Genomic DNA, 18,725 nt, shown 5'->3' with positions numbered 1-18,725 from the left:
TTCTTTAGAAAAACTATCTATTTAGGTCCTCTAGCCATTGCTTAATCAGACAATTTGTTTTTGGTATTGAGCTGTATGAGTTCCTCATATATTTTGTATATTAACCCCTTTAATTCATATGGAACCATAAGAGACTCCAAGTAACAAAAACAACCTTGAGAAAAACCAAACTGTAGGGATCACATGTTCTGATTTCAAACTATATTACAAATCTATAGCAAACCAAACTGTATGGCACTTGCATAAAAACAGACATAGACCAATGTAACAGAATCAAGAACCCAGAAATAAACCCATACATATACAGTCAACTAATATTTGACAAGGTGGTCAAGAATACTCAATAAGATTAGCATAGTCTCATCAATAAATTGTGTTGGAAAAACTGTATATTCATGTACAAAAGAATGAAATTGGTTTCCTATCTTATACCACTCACAAAAATTAACTCACAATGGATAGACTTAAATGTAAGACCTAAAACTCCTATGAGAATACATAGAGAGAACTGTTCTCGACATGGGTATTGCAAATGACTTTTTGAATATGACACCAAAAGCACAAACAACAAAGGCAAAATAATAGCATAGGACTACATCAAACTGAAAAGTTTCTTCATGGCAAAGGAAAGAATCACAAAAATGGAAAAGCAGCCTATGGAATGCTACCTCCTTCTTTCATAAGAAGAAATCCTGAGAGACGAAAACAGAGTCTCATTTAAAAATGCTATATATATATATATATATATATATATATAGCCACCCACATGTGCAATGCAATAGCTATGTGTCAAGATGTGAATGTGCCCTGCCTGGACAGGAAGAACCTGATTGCTCTGAGGATATTTTTTTCTTTGTTTTTTTTTTCTGACTCATAAGAAGAGAGCCACATGGGACTTCCCTGGCAGTCCAGTGGTTAAGACTCTGCTCTTCCTCTTCAGGGGGCACAGGTTCCATCCCTTGTCAGGGAACTAAGATCTTACATGGCTCATGGCTTGGCCAAAAAAACAAAACAAAACAAAACAAAACAAAAAATACAGAAAAGAGAGCCACAAAGGCTGGTAACATTTGGTTTTATTTTGTTTCATCAAGTTGTGTCTTTAGGAGAGATATTTGGGGCGTGATATTGACTAATTATTATTTTTTTTTTTTACTGGACTCTATTGTTTGTGTGAGCGATATTTAGCTAGAGGAGAAAGGAAGGAGTCTTCTTCCTTGACCTATATTCTTCAGGTTATGAGAAGTCAGGTACTCAGCTGGACTTTCCTGGCATTTCAGAGGGAAAATGCCAGAAAGTCTCGTGACTTCATTTTCTGAGGTTCTTTAGTGGGTCTTCCTGAATGCTCAAATGTTCATATATGACTGAATTTCAGAATTTGCATGACAGGATTACCATGGGCTGTTGTCCCTAAATAAAATAAATAAAAATGAAATGAATGTGACCATTAGTGATTCTGATTTTCCTACCCATATACATCAAAGAAGTAGCACAGGTGAAGCTCCTTCTGCCCTGTATGGTAACTCACCAAAGCAGAACAAGAAGAACGGTTTGGATAAGTACAGAATTGTTTTGACTTAGCTGGGTTAGAATTAAGGGCATGGGCTTAGAAAGAATGAAAGGGATCTTGGATATGGTAAATAAGCCACTCCCTGGGACTCCTAGCCATTGAAGAAGGAATATAGAAGAAAGAGAATCTCAGTTATTGAGGTCACAGAGTGTTATTTATTAAGATGGCTGTAAGTCTCAACATTTCTGTGCTTCCACCAGATAATAGACTAACAGAGAAAATAAAAATATTTGTTGACTCAGTATATGAGAACACAATAACTCAGATGACGTACTAACTAAAAAGCTGCTGAACCAAGATGAGACCAAAATAGGGAAAAACGGTAATGTTACAACTATAGCTGAGACTCATGACTTGAGTGACTTTGTGATTCTCAAAGTGTCCTATGCTAGACAAATATTTATTGCCAAATCTGCAAGAAAGATTCTACCCTTGCTTACAAGTTGGGATTTTCTTCACGTAAGATTCCTTAATTCTGTTCAAGGGATGTCTCAACTTACCCTTGTATCTCTGTACCTAATATCTGCTTTCTTATTCACTTGCCAGTTAATAAGTGACTCATGAGCTCTTACCCTCATATTTACTCACCCTCAGGCACCCATTCATGTGCCACAGACCATGCTGGCCTTCTCTCTCTGTTCTCCTTTGCTTTGTCCTTGAAAAACCTTCCAGGTCTCTGCTTCATGTTTAGACCATATCTTACTCTCTGTTTGAAGAGGATATTAGATAATAATAATTCCGTCCTACAGAAATCATTTGGAAGATTTTATTCTAATCTCTCTAAGTAAATAAAAGACAAAGAACTTTACTTTGTTCATTGACAGTAGGCCCTTGTTGTCCATGAAGGCTCTTGAAAGTAGAAGAACTTTCCCCCTCCCCTCCTCTCTACCTAGTTGATTTAGATATGCTTTTAAGCAATTTCTTTAGCAACATTCCCTCCCCCTACCAAAATATACAACTCATGTTTTTCAAAAAAATAGGACAAACATGCCACTCCTTCTGCATAAACAAATTGTTATTCTTTTCCTTACATTCTTTTTTTTTTTTTACAATTAGAAATCTTAGAAATGTTTTTCATAGTCTTCACTGTGAGATACCCAAATGTTTTTCCTTCATGAAAGATACTAAATATTAATGTCAATAGTCAGCTTAACAGGTACAAAATAAGGAACTCAATAGAATGTCTTTCCATAACTTAAAACACATGGACTTCCCACTTTCCTGAGGCCAAAGCTCACAACTCTTAACCTGGTTCAGGTTCATTTTTCTCAAAAAAACTTTTAGTAACTACTAACAAACAGTATTTTTCATCTTGAGCATATGTAACTTAAAAATAAGATATATGGATTTTAGACTGTTGTAGGGAGGGAGTGGCCATTAGAAGTTAAAAAGAAGCATTTCAGATGTTGAAAAGAGTTATAAAGAAAAACAAAATATGATAAGGGGATAGGTTAGGATGGAAAATGACTGAAAGTCTTCCTGGATTAGTAGTCAGTTAGGTCATACAAGTGATATAAGTAATAAAACCCAGTCTTACAAAGATTTAGGGAAATGAAACCATAAATATAGAGGACAATAAGTACAAAGGTCTCAAGGCAGTAACAGGCATGGGGTGTTTGAGAAACACACATAAAAATTATATATGTTGCTAGGCAAGAATGAAATAAACTCAAATTTTAGCCAGGGACTTGATCATATAGGTCTTTAAATAGCATGTTAGAGTCAAAAGGATATTATTTTAAGTAGGATGAGAAGCCACTGGAGTGTTTCATTCAGTGTCAGTATAATTGCTCAGAAGGCAATTATATTTAATTGTGAAGACAGAGAAATCTCTGACACCTTGTTTCTCCTTAGAGAAGGGACTGTAAGATTGTCTGATGGATGTCTATGATTATGATCTAAGTTTTACTCGAGGATATTTACACTGGTATTTTTGTAGGATCTTTGTTCTGAAAGACATTGAACTGAAGGCAGAAGGCTTTTCTGGTCACTATTGGGACAGTGGAAAATAGTAGGATAAGAATAGATATAGAGAGGTTAAGTTTTCAGGCTCTTTCAATTATCTGTATGGGAGACTATGGGTTATGGGAATAGGAGGGTAGCAGTGAGAAGGTAAGAACTGATAAATAGGATGCATTTTGGTGGTAGAGTTAACAGGATATGCTAATAAAATGGATACTGGAGGAGGATGGAATTGGTAGAGGATGAGGGAACTAGTGGAGTCAAAGATCTCTAGGTTTTCAACTTGGACAAATGAGTGGAGAGTACTGTTATTTATTAAGAAGCAGAAACATGAGAGAAAATCAGCTAGTATTATTGAAGATATCAAAAGTTTTTATACATTAAATTTAAGATGCCTATTATGTATCCAAGAGCAGATGTTAAAAAGATGGTGGATTACATAAATCTAGACATCAGAAGAATTGGAGACATACAGTTGGGGGCTCTCAGTTTAACATCATGGGAATGGATGAAATCACAATGAGATAAAAAGTAAGAAGGGAGCCTATGATAAAGCACCAGGACAGTTTCACAATCCCTGGAATCAAAGACAGTACTGAACTCTAGATTAAATAACTCACCTCAATCTGCAGGAGCAATGTCAGGTAGGGAACATTGCTTCCTTGTGATTCAATATGAACTACACATGTGTATATAATATCTAATTATGATTCCATTGTTTTCTGAGTCCACATTATATTTGTATTAGCTAGATAATAATGATGATGTTAACACTAAAATAAAACTTAATATATGCAGGCACTGCTCTAAGCATTTCTCATGTAGCAATATTAACTCACAAAAATCTAATGAGGAAGCTGCTCTTTTTGTCCTCTCTTTTCAACTGAGGAAACTGAAGAACAGAGACATTAAGAAATCTATGTTGACTTGGCTAATAGATGGTAGAAAGAATATTCAAGCCTGCTTCCAAAGTTCATCCTTATGATTATTAAGCTATAGTGATTCTTGAACAAGCAGGGTTTTTATCAAATGATGCTAAAATGATAAAATAGATGTCTATGGGAATACTGTTATTTGTGACTCAGCATCAAGTACACCTTAATCTCATTGTTTTATTACTCTATTCTAGGATTATAGTAAGTGAAGCCAAAAGACCTGTTCTGTCCAGTTCTGTTTCCTTCTTTGGAAGCTCATTTGGAGCTTTTGGGTGCAATGTCCCCCAAAAGTAAGCTAAAGACTAGTCAGGGAAGAAATGATTACCAATATTCTCCAGCTGGAACCTGGCTTCCTGATCATCATGAACACACTTGCTCCAGGAGACTGACCTTTGTTCTGAGCTCTGGATCTTCAGCAAGGACATTTCCTCTACTCAATCCTGTCACCAACACCACAGTAGGCCTCATGTTGTCCTGTCACTCACCTATTCCACTATTGAGCAAGGAAAGGAAAACAACAGCTACAACAACAAAACAAACAAAATATTTCCTCCATTGTTCAATTGAAGAAAGAACCCAGATCTTTTTTTTTAATCTGGGAGAAGAGAGGGAGGAGCCTATGCAAAACAAAAGTCACTTCCCCTATTATTCTCGGGGACAAGCCAGACAATCCTTATGAATCAGAGACTAGACTTAAAGGAGATTCTTAGTGAATTCCAAGAATTGAGGTAGATCAATAGATTATTATTATCAGACACATTTCCTTCTAGTCTTCACCAAAGAGTCACATGCATGCATTTCTGAATCTTGTGTGTAGATCTCAAAATCAGATAACTTTCCTGACAAAGGAGCTGTCTCTTGCCTGACAATTCATCTCTGTTAACAAGATGTTGGACAAAACTATAACTCTTAAAAGCTAAGATATTTTCTTACAAAGTTTTCTTCTTTCTTTCAAGAGAATAAGTCCCCTTCCCTGTGATGATTTCTAGGGTATTGGGACCAAGGAGAGAGCCAATATACTAGATATCACAACTCTATGCCACGTCTTTTAAAACTTTTGCAGAAATTCTTGCTAGAAGAACAGAGTCAGAATGCAGAAAACTCATAGGAAAACTTAAGCTTTTGTCCTCATGCAAAATTCCTGGAACTACACAAAAAAAGAGGCTGGAAGGATAAGTTGATCAATGAATGAAATGGAGGGTAAAATGAAGTGGAAGCTTCCCTAGATACGAAATATGCAGAGGTTCTGAAAATTATATTTTCTAATTCTGTCTTAAGGCACTATAGGAATTAAAATACAATTACAGGTAGGTATTTTCATGCATATGTGTGGAATCTAGGAAAATGGTACAGATGAACCTATTTGTAAGGCAGGAATAGAGACGTAGACATAGAGAATGGACATGTGGACATAGAGGGGGAGGGTGGGATGAATTGGAATATTAGGTTTGACATAAATATACTACCATGTGTAAAATAGATAGCTTGTGGGAACTTGCTCAGCTCGGTGCTCTGTGATGACCTAGATGGGTGGGATGGTGGGGAGAGGGAGGTCCAAGAGGGAGGAGATATAGGTATACATGTAGCTGACTTACTTCATTGTACAGCAGAAACCAACACAACATTGTAAAGCAATTTTACTCCCCAAACATATTATCTATGCAATAATGAAATAATAATGATGCAATACATTATATGTAGATGCTAAAATATGTATATTTTAATATATAGATATTAAAAATAATGTCCCTATAAGGGACATGAAAGTTAGTGTAGACTGATATAGGTGGAGAATATCTTCAATGTTCAAAAAATTTGAGATGAATATTGAATATTAGATAAGGTTTGACTAAATGGAAGAGAGGAGGGAAACAAGGAGAGAAAATATTCTAGCAAACTGTACAAAATCATTGAGTAAAAAATTCATGTCTGTTCTTGCTTACCACTCTGACATTTTGCTCTTTTTGTCGTACCCTGAGTTAGAATCTTTTCCCCATTGCCTCTGTTTCATTTCAGAAACTCCTTCTACTATCCATTAGTAGGGAAGAATGAAGAAATAGTTCTGGGAAAAGCTAACAGACAATCAAGTAGCTGTCATATCCTTTCGAGTGTAACTCTGACTATGATGTGGATATGTGAGAAGAAACGCAATGCATCTAACTTGCCTTTATTCTGCAGACTTATCCAATATGAGAGAAGGAGTACTAGTCCTCATCATCTGTAACCCAGAGTTTATCCACCTTTCTAGGCACAATGGGTCCAATCGTGACATCACTTAGGTGAAAGGGCTGCTTGAGGATGTAGACTACAGTGTGCGTGTGGAAAAGAATCTCACAGCAAGGGTAAGAGTCCCTTCCCTGTGCAGTACAAATAAACCTACATGCCCATATAGCTCTAATGACTAAATAGTTTTGTAATTTGAGGTCATTCATTTACTTTCCTGGAGCTTGCTTTCTTAAACTTTAAAAAGTTAAACCTGGTGTCTATAATTGTCTATACCTCCTTTGAGCAGTGTATATACATACATATACAAATATATCACACATACATATTTGTGTGCCCATGTGTGTATGTATTTCAGCCATAATATTGTCATTATTATTGTAGTTATTTGATTATTATTAAACCAAAAACTGCTCACTTTTGTTAGGAATTATACACACACACACACACACACACACACACACACACACTTTGTTCCAGACTGTGGTGATGTGGTAACAGCTGAGGAAGGGGTTCATCCAGAAAGCACTGCAGTCATAGAGGACACAGCCACTGACAGAATTGTGCTAACACTGGGGCATGTAGGTATGTGGAAGTGTAGAATATCTTAACTTCTGTCTTCTACTACTCTCCAGTTTCCTTCATTCCTCAGGTAGCGAATCCTACTGGCCAATCACAATTCAAATTTGTTGACAATAGTAGTCCAATGGGTATGATCCACAGTCACAAAACAGGGAAGATAAGAGCAGAGAATGGATCTTAGGACAGCAAGTAAAAAATAACCAGCCCAAGTGAGTGACATCAGGGAGGTAGTGAAGTAGGAAGTGCCCAGAATCCATCTCTCCTCCTGTCAGAAACATTCTGAAGTTACTATTTTGGAACTCTGGAGTTTATTTGAAAACTTGCAGCTTCCAGGGAACACCTCGCTGGTAAATTTCTGCTAATTTCAGTCCATTTCAACTCTAAGTGCAGTATTGGTTAACCCCTCTCCCAAGTCTCATGGTATGCATTTATGGTGCCACTTCTTGGATCCAGAATGGGCAGTAATAGCCTTGTCCTCCACATATCAGGGCTTTGTGTTCTGACTGTGCATTCCTGCTTTGGATTGCTGAGCAGTGGGTGCAGAAGCTGGATACCATATATTCAATACACATGTATTGAAATGGCTTCTAGGAGACTTAAATGAGTCAGTTATTATTTTTTGGACACTTATTATTTTTGGATACTCAAAAACAACTGAAAATATGAGGGAAAGTTAGTGTAGACTGAAATAGGTGGAGAATATCTTCAGTGTTCAAAAATAAAAGCCACCACTTGTACCCAGGATCAAAAATACTGGATAAGACCTTAAGATATCAGACTGAGCTCTGGTACAGAGATACACTGAAACAAAAACAATAATAATAAATAATGAATAATAAATAATAGTAACAATAATAACAACAATATCAGTAACAACAACAGAAAACCCTGGGGTAAGAGAATAATATGATTTCAAGTGTCATTGCTTTATAAAGTTCAAATACCCAGTTTTTAACAAAATATCACAAGGCACATGAAGAAACAATGAAGCACAAATTATTCAAAAAGAACAAAAATAAAAATGGAAAAAAAATATCCCTGAGGAAGCCCAGACTTACTAGATAAAGTCTTTAAACAACTGTTTTAAAAATGCACAAAAAAGCTAAAGGAAGATATGGGCAAAGACAAGAATAACATATATGTACAAAATGAGGATATCAATAAAAAGATAGAAATTACAAAAAGGAATCAAAAAGAAATTTTGGAACTGAAAAGTGTGATAACTGAATAGAATAAAAAGACAAGGAGAAAATCAATGAAAATCTTGGTTCTTTGAAAAGATCAGCAAAATTGACAAAACTTTAAACTGACAGAAAAAAGAAAGAATGAATATTCAAATAAAAAAATCAGAAATTGGGGCTTCCCTGGTGGCGCAGTCGTTGAGAGTCTGCCTGCCAATGCAGGGGATGCAGGTTCGTGCCCCAGTCCGGGAGGATCCCATATGCCGTGAAGCGGCTAGGCCCGTGAGCCATGGCTGCTGAGCCCGCACGTCCGGAGCCTGTGCTCCACAGTGGGAGAGGCCACAACAATGGGAGGCCCGCGTACCACACACACACACACACACACACACACAAAAAATCAGAAATGAAAGTGGGGATATTAATTCTGTCCTTACAGAGATAAAAGAAGTATTATAAAAGAGTATATGAACAATTGTATACCAACAAACAGGATAATTTAGATGAAATGGAAAAATTCTTAGAAACATACAACCTAATAAAACCTAATCATGAAGATAAAGAAATTCAGAATAAACCTATACTAGTAAGGAGATTGAATTAATAATAAAAACCTCACAGCAAAGAAAAGTCTCAGGCCAGATGTCTTCACTGGTGAATTCCACCAAACATTTAAAGGAGAATTAACACCAATACTTCTCAAAAAGATTAAAGAGGAAAGAATACTTCCTAACATATTTTATGAGACCAGAATTATTCTAATACTAAAGCCAAATAAAGTCATCATAAGAAAATTATAGAATAATATCCCTTGTGAGTATAGATGTAAAAATCCTAACAAAACATTATTAAATAGAGTCCAACAGCATATTGAGAGGATATTCATCTTGACCAGTGGTGATTTGTCCTGGGGAAGTAAGGGTGTTTCAACATATAAATAATAAATCAGTAAAATGCACCATATTAAAGGAATGAATGGGGAAAACATGGTAATCTCAGTTGATACAGAAAATGACATACGACAAAATCCAACATCCTTCCATGATAAAAACTCTTCAGAAAACTAGAAATAAAGGGGAAATTTCTCAGCATGATAAAGTATGTTTATAGAAAACCCACAGCTAACATCATACTCAATGATGAAATAGTGGAAGCTTTCCCACTGAGCTCAGGAACAATAGAAGGGTACAGCTTTCACTGCTGTTATTTAACATTGTAATGGAAGTTCTAGCTTGAGCTATCAAACAGAAAAATAAATAAAAGACTCCCAAACTGAAAATGAAGAGGTAAAATTATCTTCATTCACAGATGACATCTCCTAAATATAGGAAATGTTAAATAATTCACAATCTACTAGAACTAATAAATTCAGCAAAGTTGCAGTATACAAGATCAACACACACAAAATTTAGTTTTGTTTCTGTCCACCAGCAATGAACATACGAAAAGAAAATCAAGAAAGTAATTTCTTATAAAATAGCACTAAAAATAATTAGATACATAGGAATAAATCTACCAAGGAGATGAAGACTTGTATACTTAAAACTACACAAAAATGCTAAAAGAAATTAAGGAAGGTCTATGTAAGTGGAAACACAGCCCATCTTCATGACTTAATATTGTTAAGATATGAATACTACCCAAAGTGATCTACAGATGCAATACAATTCCTCTCAGAATTCCAATAGCCTTTTTTTTTCTTAGAAATAGAAAAGCCAATCCTCAAATTCATATGGAATTGCAAGGGGCCCCAAATAGCCAAAGCAATTCTTGAAACAAAAGAATAAAGTTGGAGGACTCATACTTCCCAACTTTAAAATGTACTATAATGTTATAGTAATTGAAACAATATGGTACTGACATAAGGATACAGATATAGATCAATGGAACAGAATAGAAAAACCATAAATAAATCTCATATATATGGTTAATTAATTTTCTAGAAGAGTGCCAAGACTATTCAAAGTGGAAAGGACAGTCTTTCAACAAATGGTACTGGGAAAACTGGATAAACCACATGCAAAAGAATAAAGCTGGACCCTTACCTTATACCATATATAAAACTAACTCAAAAATGAATCTAAGTAAATTTAACAGCTAAAACTGTAAAACTCTCAAAACATTGGAGAAAATCTTCATCACATTGGATTTGGAAACAACTTCACGTCAGCAGAACAGGCAATAAAAAAAATATGTATAGATAAACTAGACTTCATGAAAATTAAGAAGTTTTATTCCACTTCTGGGTATATATATTCAAAAGAATTGAAATCAGGAATTTTAATTTAAATTTGTACACCAATATTCACAGCAGCATTATTCACAATAGCTAAAGGTAGAAATAATCCAAGCGTTCATCAACAAATGAATGGATAAACAACATATGGTATAAATATAAATGGAATATTATTCAGCCATAAAAAGAAATGAAATTTTGATATATGCTACAAGATGAATGGGCCTTAAAAACATTATGTTTACTAAAATAAATTAGACACTGAAGGACAACTATTATTTCATTCCACTTATATGCTGTACTTAGAATATGCAAATTCATAGGGAAAGAAAGTAGAACAGAGGTTACCAGAGTTTGGGAGAAGGGGATAAGTGGGAGTTATTGTTTAATGGGTAGAGAGATTTTCTTGGCGATGATAAAAAAGTGTTAGTATAGATAATGGTGATGTCATATAACATTGTGACTGTATTTAATGCCACAGAATTTTACACTTATGAATGGTTAAAATGAAAATGTCATATCATGTAAATTTGCCAGCATTAATATAATAATATGATTCAAACAGCAACAACAACAAAATAGCAATAGCAACGGCCACTTCTGAGCTCCTTCTATACATCAGACACTGCAAACTGCCAGGCACTTTACATTTATTCTTTCCCTTGCTCAAAGTATCACTGTTAGAAAGGGTGGACATTATTATCTGATGTTTAAAGGATCTCTTTTAGACCATGTAGTTAGTCCTAAAGACATTTGCTACCCACTCAGAACTTAGGTCCTCAGACAGCACATTTTTGGTGTTCATGTCTCATGGCAGCCTGGATAGAATCTGTAGGACTATGCATAGCGATGAAAAGCCAGATGTGCTATCTTATGATACCATATCCCAAATTTTCAACAACCAAGACTGTTCTTATCTTAAGGATAAATCCAAGGTCATCATCATCTAGACCTGCAGAGGTGATGAATTCTGATGGGATCCAGAGGTCAGGGATGTGTGTATCATGCAAGGTTTTACTGTGTGTTTTATATCTAGTGAAAAATGACCTTGTGCCTCACTTTAGTGCCATTATACTAAATAGATATCTTTGGAAAGAATACTTAAGGGTGACAAATAGAAACTGGTATACACCTTAAATATAAATGCCATCCACTCTCAGTGAACTACAGCAAATGATGATATTAATGTTGACTCTAAATTATCTTTACATAGAATTATTAAAATTGTGCCATAAAATGGCTTTAACTTCAACATTTGCTAATCAAATTTGATGATTTCTTAACTGAGAAGTGTTTCACATGATAGTGAGGGAACAAAATTTAATACAATGCTAAGTAAATGGAAAAAGCCACACCTCAAGTTCTACATATTATATGATTACATTTATATGGCATTAAGCAAAAGGCAAAAGTATAGGGACAAAATCAAGTGAATGATTGTTAGGGGCTGAAGATGTAAGGGTTATGCTGTATCTTGATTGTAATGGTAGTTACATGACTTTATATATTTATAAAAACTAAGTAACTGTACACTTGAAAAGGGAGAATTTTACTGTATGTAAATTACACCTCAATAAATCAAAACCAAATTTTTTTTCACACATACACACTGTATTTTATTTTTACAAGAGATAAACTGACACCGAGCATTGTAAATGGATGACCACAAAAAAAGCAACAATGATTGCAATTACCAAACACGAAGCACACTCATACTATGCCATAATATTGACATTCAGTCCAGTAATCCTCCACTGTGACAGCTCCTTTACTTTGCAGTGATAATTGATTTGTATATTTTTTGCCTCTGAGTCTCTGTGGGATTTTTTTTTTAATTCAAACAGAAAGTCACAAAAATTATAATCATCCTCAGCAGTTCACACAGTCCCATGTAATTAATTTTTTTAATCTTGATCTTTTGTTAGCACTTTTATGAATTCATCAGTTTTCCATTAGAGTTCTGAAAATGCTTATTCATTCAGTTCAGCAGTATAGGCAGTTACCAGAAACCTGTACTTGTCAGAGTCTTTTTCATGAATTCCTTGAAGATGAAACACTTTTATAGGAACATTTTTGCAAAAGTATCAGAGTACACCCAGGACTGTCTGTAAGTGACAGAAGACTTAAAAATGACCACGGTTAAAGATTTGGTGAAGATTCGTAATAATGAAATTGACAAGGAAACTTAGTTATTTCTGAGATATACATTTTAAAGTAATAACTAGAATTATGACTTATAACATTATACCAGAACATATAAGATTTTTAGAGATTTCATGTAATGTCTGAAACATTTATGTTAACATATTTCCATACAAATAACCCAAAGAAAGTCTAGTATTAGTTGTTTTTTTGTTTTTTTATACTGCAGGTTCTTATAAGTCATTAATTTTATACACATCAGTGTATACATGTCAATCACAATCGCCCAATTCAGCACACCAGCATCCCCACCCCACCGTGGTTTTCCCCACATATGTTTGTTCTCGACATCTGTGTCTCAACTTCTGCCCTGTAAACCAGTTCATCTGTACCATTTTTCTAGGTTCCACATACATGCGTTAATATATCATACTTGTTTTTCTCTTTCTGACTTACTTCACTCTGTATGACAGTCTCTAGATCCATCCACGTCTCAACAAATGATTCAATTTTGTTCCTTTTTATGGCTGGGTAATATTCCATTGTATATAGGTATCACAACTTCTTTATCCATTCGTCTGTTGATGGGCATTTAGGTTGCTTCCATGACCTGGCTATTGTAAATAGTGCTGCAATGAACATTGAGGAGCATGTGTCTTTTTGAATTATGGTTTTCTCTGGGTGTATGCCCAGTAGTGGGATTGCTGGATCATATGGTAATTCTATTTTTAGTTTTTTAAGGAACCTCCATAGTGGCTGTATCAATTTACATTCCCACCAACAGTGCAAGAGGGTTCACTTTTCTCCACACCCTCTCCAGCACTTAAAACAAATTATTATGGTATTGCATTCTCTCATAAATATTTTACTTTAGACTTTAATATGATTATTTCACTTGGGGAATAGCTTAGAAGAGAGGAGCAGCAATAGGAAAGAAAAGGGAATGAAAAGATTGTTTTAGTATCTTATGTCTATTGTTGAATAGAGCAGATATTACCTTCCTTGACTTTACACTGTTGTTATTGTACTATCACTAAACCAAAAACTGCTCACTTTACTTAGGAATAGTCAATAGTATTTTTTACACCACTACTGCCCCGATCCATAGGTACCTCCAGGTCCAGAAGGTAGTTGCTATTCATCTACATTTTGTTAGATGTCAGTAGAGATACAGTTGTGTTAAGCCTATATACTGTGTGTTTGTGCACATGCACGCAATTAATTGGAACACCTTCATAAAAGGGTGTCCTATTTATCAATATTTGCTTGTCAAAGAATTGCTAAAATGGGTTCGTCAGTGAATAACAGGGTGGTGTCCCCTCAGCAAACAGTGGAGAGCTGTGGATTAGTGATTCCCAGCAGCCTTAGCAGGCAGCTCCATAGAATCTCCAGAAAGCTGAAGGATGATGGTGACCACAAGACTCATGTGGAGAAGGTTTTTATTGCTTTCTGCTCCTTAACCCCATGTATGTATCTTTTATTTGTAGTCAAGGATTTATGGAGATAAGGCCTGCTTGCCTACATGACTTGGCTCATTATCCCAGGAAAGAACATAGGCTAAAAGTCGTTGGAAGGCATCTTTAAAGGAACAGAGAGCCCATCTAAGTTTCTGAAGCCTTTTTTATAGCTTCTTAATGGTTATCCAGTCTCTTTCTGCCTCTACATCTACACATATGTCAGCCTTCTTTATGCTCTGAGTAAGTGATCAGTCACTAGACATACAACAGTATTGGTTCAGTGAATCTAATTTGCATAATAATATTGTTTTTACTACTGAGGAGATTTTTAAAAGAGAAAAATGAGGTGACCTCCTTTTCAGAAAGTGTATTTTCTAGTTTGGAAAATAAGAAATACAGTTATAAAATATTGTTAAAAGATCATCATAATTAGTAGCACCTGGTAAAGCGAAATTGCAAACTAGGGATAAAAAAGAGTTTAGAGTTTTAGAGGGTCCAAAGCCCATCATATTTAAGGTGATATAATTTGAAAAAGAAGATAGTATAATAAAGAGAAGAGAATTTCCAGGTCTGGACAAAAACAGGCAGAATTTCTAAAATGCTCAAGTAAAAGCTTATTCTTAATATATATTATTTTATTTATCTAATTATTTTATACCTATATATTTATATGTATTCATGTATTAGCTAGCTAGCTAGATAGATATAGGTATATTCTTATGTAATATTTAGTACATTTCTGTCAGATAAACTCTGTTGTTTCATTCTTATATAAGGAAGTTTTAAGTTCACAAAAATCGTATAAATTGCCTGAATAAACAGTGGTAGTATTTTGCTAGATTTGAATTCAAGTCAGTTAACTCTGAAGTTAAGACCGTTTTAGCTAAACCAACAAAAACAATAGAGAGACTATATTATTTAGAACCTTGGATGATTCCAAAGTCAGAAACATGTAGACTTTTATGTCCAGGAATGAGCTACTAAAAAAACAGAATATAGCAGACTTAGAAAAGCAGTCTCTGTGACTGTTCTAGGAATTGGAAAAAACACTGTTAATTAAGAGAAACCACCCTCAGGGTTACCTGCTGGGTGGCCTGTTATCTAAAGAGGGCATCAGTGGTGTTGTATTGAATCATCTTTTGAGCCAAATAGACATAGGTTCAATAACTGCTCTATCAATTTGTAGCTGTTCTGAATTGAGAAAATTTTCAAGATTAGGTGAGAGAATATTTATTAGAAAATATGATCTATAGTATCAATTTAAACCTATCAGTTTTACATTTTAAACCATATAACTTTATTCCCTCATCTATGCTATAATCCTTGCATGATGTCTTCTGTGGTTCAAAGTACACTATGTTACTTTACATATAAAGCCAGCCCAGAAATCTGTCTTTATTTTTCCTACTTGCTTAAGTCTGTCTAGAGATATTCACAATCTATGACACTATTTAAGGGATAAATGTTGTAACACAGGATTTATAATTTCCTTTATGCACAGATAATGTCTCCTGGAGAAGTGCAAGTGGTTCTCTTTTCATATCACAACTCAAATTATGTTCAAAAATATTCTTGGTGTTATCTGACAGAAATATTTGTGATGGTAAGTACCATATTATCTGACATGCTGTGTATTTATTCATACAATCCAAAACAAACGTGTATAACAACTCATCCTCATATTTTATACCAATGACAGAGTATTATTCTCACTGTGACACATCTTGCTTTTTTAATTATTCTAAATTACTAAGCTCTGGTAGATGAAGAAAGTTGATACATGTTGAACTTCTCTATTCAAAATATTAAAAATCTTATAAGAAAGAGATAAAGAATATTGTAGAGAAAAATATAATTTATTAAGATCACATGTGGTATGAAACAGTATTTACTTAAATATTTGATTATGGGACATCTTTTGTATAAAAATTTATTTTTGGTATATATTTATTTCCTTTATAAATAAGAACTAGAACTATCTGATGCAGATAAAGCAGTAAAAAAGACAGATGCGTTCCTGCTAATATTCTAATAGGAGGTACAACTAGTAAATATCTCATTGTTAAAAAAATATGTAATTTCCAACTTCTAGGGAAAAGAATAATGGGGTTCTTTGAGAAAGAATACGGGAAAAGTTCTATGTCAGATGCGGTCATCTGTAAATTGTAAGTTTGGTAGCATGGGACAATTTTTGTGTGTTTTTGACTGGCATAATATTTATTTACCGGCCAATGGAAGAGAGATGGCAGGGAGTGGGAAATGAGTGAAAAAGAATCTGAGGTAAAGCCTTAAGGGACAAGAATTTGGGATGAGAATCTCAGAAGACTGAGAGAATCAGGTTTCAATGGGGATTGAAGAAAAAATTCTTCAGGGTTAAGGTCTCCAGTGCATAAACCCTGAGGTAAAAATTATTGCTAAAATCTAGGAGTAAGAGACTTCTGCTTCCAGCTAAGATGGCCTAATAGAGACTAGATTTATACTCCTATCTAAAACAAACAAACAAAAATAAACAAAATATAATATGAGCAATAGTTTTCAGTGAAATGAACATCAGGTAATGAAGGATACTGATCTCTGAGAAATGTGAAATAAACAAGGATGAGTCCTACAATTACCTCAACTTACTATCTCGAGGAAGTTTCCAGGTGAAAGCACAGGGAGGCAGGAGCAAGGCAGAAGCTGTTTGAATCCCTTAGGAGACAGAACTGAGAATTCAGGGAGAAAAAAATGTAGCTGGATTTCACAGAATAAACTATCAAAGAGAATAAACTATCATAGAGAACTCTGGAGGTCTTCAGAGGGTCCTCATTGAGTTTTTAGAAATGTACAGCATGTGTGTGAGGAAACTACTTGAGTCAAGACAAAACTATCCTAAGGAATTAGAGGGAACAATACTATGGTGCATATACAGAGCCAGGGATAGTGCCTATTGCCACCAGCCAGACTAGAAAATCTCATAATTTGCCTTCAGACTATTCATAATTGTCTTTTCTAAATTGTAGAGTATAAAAAGCACTGAAATAAATAATTCTGTCCTTCCTAACAGATCTTAAAAGCAAGACCCAAAAAGATCAAACTGTTATCAAGTAACTTAATGAATCTGAGAACAAAGCACAAGAATACATACAAAAATATTCAGCAGCTTCCCTGGTGGCACAGTGGTTGAGAGCCCGCCTGCCGATACATGGGACATGGGTTCGTGCCCTGGTCCAGGAAGATCACACATGCTGTGGAGCAGCTAGACCCTGGAACAAGTGCTTATTAAGCGGAATGGAAGTGAACGGTGTGTAAATTATATATATATATATATATATATTCAGCTCTTGAAAATATATAATTCAAAATACGTGACATCTAATTTTAAAATGTCAAGTATGCAAAGAATCAAGAAAGTAAAACTCACCGTTAGCTGAATAATAAGTCACTCAAAACTGATCCATAACTGGCACAAGTATTAGGATTAGCAGAAAAGGAAGTAAACAGGTATTGTGACAGTATTATATATCTTCAAATATTTAAGTAGAGTCATGGAAGATATTCCAAATGCCCATTATAGGTGCTGGAGTAAACAAACTGTATTATATGCATACACTGGCATACTACTAAAATCTATACAGTGAATTTTCTAATTAAAATAAATTTAACACTTAGCCTAGAGTGCAGGGAGCAAAACTGGTGCCCACAAGCAAAAGCAAGTTTGTTTGTAATTGTACAGAGTTTTAAAACAATAGTCATAGAGCTATCAATATTTAATTTAGATATTTCAAGCCTATGTGAATGTACACACACAGACACACACACACAGAACATTTTAGTAACTATGGATCCTTATTGTCTTAAGATAATAAGGTAATAATGCCCAAAGTGTTTTATTTTTAAATTGTTTTTAATTTAATTTTTATTTTATATTGGAGTATAGTTGATTTACACTGTTCTGTTAGATTCAGGTGTACAGCAAAGTGATTCAGTTATACATATACATATATCCATTCTTTTTCAGCTTCTTTTTCCATATAGGTTATTACAGAATACTGAGTAGAGTTTCCCATGGACATTAAGTCCTTGCTGATTATTTTATATATAGTAGTATGTATATGTTAATTCCAAACTCCTAATTTATCCCTCCCTCTCACGTTTTCCCTTTGGTAACCATAAGTTTGTTTTCAAAGTCTGTGAGTCAGTTTGTGTTTTGGAAATAAGTTCATTTTATCATTTTTTAGATTCTACATATAAGTGATATCATATGATATTTGTCTTTGTCTGATTTCCTTAATTTAGTATGATAATCTCTAGGTCCATCCATGTTGCTGCAAATGGCATTATTTCATTCTTTTGCAAGAATGAGTAATATTCCATTGTCTGTATGTACCATCTCTTCTTTATCCATTCCTCTGTTGATGGACATTTGGGTTGCATCCATGCCTTGGCTGTTGTAAATGGTGC

At 34.7% G+C, this 18,725-nt stretch overlaps 1 pseudogene; it reads left to right on the top strand.

Moving 5' to 3' along the window:
• Nucleotides 1-6,614: 6,614 nt before the first annotated feature.
• On the top strand, nt 6,615-17,335 carry LOC112415740 (caspase-4-like; annotated as a pseudogene).
• The last annotated feature ends 1,390 nt before the right edge of the window (nt 17,336-18,725 follow it).

This window comes from Neophocaena asiaeorientalis, unplaced genomic scaffold (genome assembly GCF_003031525.2).
Source record: "Neophocaena asiaeorientalis asiaeorientalis breed wild unplaced genomic scaffold, Neophocaena_asiaeorientalis_V1.1 scaffold151, whole genome shotgun sequence".
Taxonomy (NCBI): Eukaryota; Metazoa; Chordata; class Mammalia; order Artiodactyla; family Phocoenidae; genus Neophocaena; species Neophocaena asiaeorientalis.
This window is presented reverse-complemented; position numbering and strand designations above follow the sequence as displayed.